This window comes from Lactuca saligna, chromosome 2, assembly GCF_052625555.1.
Source record: "Lactuca saligna cultivar CGN05327 chromosome 2, ASM5262555v1, whole genome shotgun sequence".
Taxonomy (NCBI): domain Eukaryota; kingdom Viridiplantae; phylum Streptophyta; class Magnoliopsida; order Asterales; family Asteraceae; genus Lactuca; species Lactuca saligna.
In genome coordinates this window covers 19089552-19092544 of record NC_136418.1, presented here as the reverse complement: position 1 = coordinate 19092544, position 2993 = coordinate 19089552, and the positions used below count along the sequence as shown (strand labels likewise).

General features: G+C 28.2%; 1 pseudogene; it reads right to left on the bottom strand.

Moving 5' to 3' along the window:
* Window positions 1–1623: 1623 nt before the first annotated feature.
* LOC145030740 (chaperone protein dnaJ 11, chloroplastic pseudogene) lies at window positions 1624–2653 on the bottom strand (annotated as a pseudogene).
* Window positions 2654–2993: the final 340 nt, after the last annotated feature.

Genomic DNA, 2993 nt, shown 5'->3' with positions numbered 1-2993 from the left:
TAAATTTTAAAAAATTAATTAACAATAACAACAACCATAAATAACATTAAACCATATATTATATTTAATTTTATTCATGTGTAACTCGCAGGTAAAATTCATTCAAACGATTGAGATTATGAAGTGTTAATAGATGTATATATTATCGTATAATTCAAAATAATCAATATATTATATTAACTTAATATACGAATTATTATATCAAATTTAACAACGACGTTATTGTTATATTTTAAAAAATATATATTTATAAAAAACTTCAACTATATAGGTGTTTCTGCACATTCCAATGTCAACTTAAATATAAATTTCAGCTCCACATAAACAACCAAAGAATATTTTGAAAATAGTTAAAAGTGGTAAACTGTAATGATAAATGAAAAAAACTAAATTGTAATCTCAATTTAACTAAAATATTTCCTAAATATATTTTTATAATCGTTAAGAGTTTCCAAATAAGTAACTTAAAATAACTTATAATGATAATAGTTAAAAATAACTCTATATAAAAATAATGTTTGATGTTTTAAATAATTATAATGATAGAAATTAAAATATTAATCAAATAAATTTTAAAAAATTAATTTACAACAATTATAAAAAAAACATTAAACCATATGTTATATATAATTTTATTCATGTGTAACTTGCGAGTAGAAATCATTCAAACGATTGAGATTATGAAGTTCATATAATTCAAAATAATCAATATATTATATCAATTTAGTATACAAATTATTATATCAAATTTAACAAAATGCTATTGTTATATATATATATATATATATATATATATATATATATATATATATATATATATATATATATATATATATATATTTGAAATGACTTCAACTATATATGTGTTTCTGCGTAACGCGCGGCCATTCGCCTAGTTCAAGATAAATTGATGAAGTAATGATGCTCTATAAAGTTTCTTGCAACTTGTGATGTTCAGTTTCAGGTTGTATAGACTAATTTTTTTGGCTTGACTACAAAATAAAACCAAATAGATGAGATTGGATCGTGTTAAAATCTTATAATCTTATGATCTTAGTTAGGATCCTAAGATTCCAATATAGATTTTATTTCAGATAGACTTTATTGAATTGCATTAGTTAATTAATTAAAATTATATTTTATATTTTATATAAAAGTATTAAATAATCAAATATAAAGCAAAATACATTTTAGGTCTTTTACGGATTTATGGTTTTCACTATTCAATATTAACAACTTATAACCTCTTGAGTTCACAATTCACATACACTTCATTTTTCATTTTCAATTTCATCTTTCAATCATAGAAGATGTTTATTTTTGGAACTTTTGATCTTTTAAGTTTAAACATTTGTAAATTATGTTTGAAAAATTACAACATTAAATTTTTTTAAGAAAATATTTGGTTTTCATTGTTTCCAAACCGAATTCAAATTATATACTCGGTACGGTTTAGAGAGATTTGAATTCGATTTAGTTCGGTTTTCAAATTGGACTAAAAAAATTTCAAACCGTAGAACCTATTAACGAATCGATTCTAACCCTACATGTAATCATTTTAATGAAAAATATAGTATGTGACTTCATATTATTTAAACTTTAGATAATATAGATTCATAAAAATTAACAAAACTTATAAAATAAATATTTGTAAATAACAAATGGAGAATACACTCAATACAAACTGAACTCAACGACATTAGTTTCATATAAAAAATTAAAAATATGAAAATCATATGAAATCCTAATCTCCAAAATTCAACACTATGGCTTCAAAATCTACCAAGTATTATCAGGAGATTGATTCTTCAATTCGAACCTATTTTCATATTTACATGTTCAAGATCTCTAAAATGGCGACCTGACTTTCAAGGACACAATTTCTACCAACATTGGTCAGTCTCCCATCTCCGACTCTTGTAACCACCGGAAAATCTCACCGGAGAAGAACCCCCCGCCCGCCTCTGAACCAAAGTCCGATCGTAATCCGCTCGTTTCACCGGATCTGCAAGTGTAGCATAAGCCGAGTGCACTTTCATGAACTCATCCGCCGACGAGTCACTACTCCCCACATCCGGATGCAAAACTCTCGCTAATCTCCGGTACGCCGCTTTCACCTCTCTAATATCAGCTCCGACTCGAACTCCGAGCACATCGTACAGAGATGAAGGAGTATTACTACAGAACGATCTAATCGTCTCTGTTTTCTCAGCGGTAGCGTAAGAAGCTGAAATCGGAGCTCTTCCGAACTTGACGGAGTTTGAACTCGATTTTACCGACGACTTCAAATTGATGGAGAAATTAGAAGAAGTAAAAAAGGAAGACGCAGTTGAAATTGATGAAACAGCCATTGATGTGTAGTGTTTAGATTTCTGAGTTGTTATGGATGAGATGAGGAATTTAGTAATGGTGGATTTATAGGCGGAGATTTTGGATGAAATACGTGGAATCTTGAAAGGAAGTTATCCAAATGGAACAATTTCTGTTATCGAATTAAAAAAAGAAGAGTCAGCAAACAGGCGGTGGCGGTGTTTACGGCACCGGGGAATCTTCACCGACTTCATCGCCAACTCCGGTCGTCCATGTTCATTGATTCTTCTGAAGCTACACGTAAGGATGTTAGCTCATCTGTCTTAATCAATCCGTTGTTACTACAAAATATGAATGTATAAAAAAATAGGGACTTTCTTGAAAGTGGAAAAAAAGGACAAATCAAATAAGTGAAAGGTCGTTTTTTTTTATTATATTTTCGGAGGGTTTTAAAAATATATTTATTGCATGTAGACATATGTTTGGTTGTGATTGGAGAATATAGAAAACGAAATTTGGATTATTTAATTTGTGTTGGGTTACTCATACGGAGGGCGCAAACGGTATATTATCGTCCCCTTGCTTATGGCTAATACTGTGTGCGAAGGACCTGGGGACAACATAATATATATATATATATATATATATATATATATATATATATATATATATATATATATATA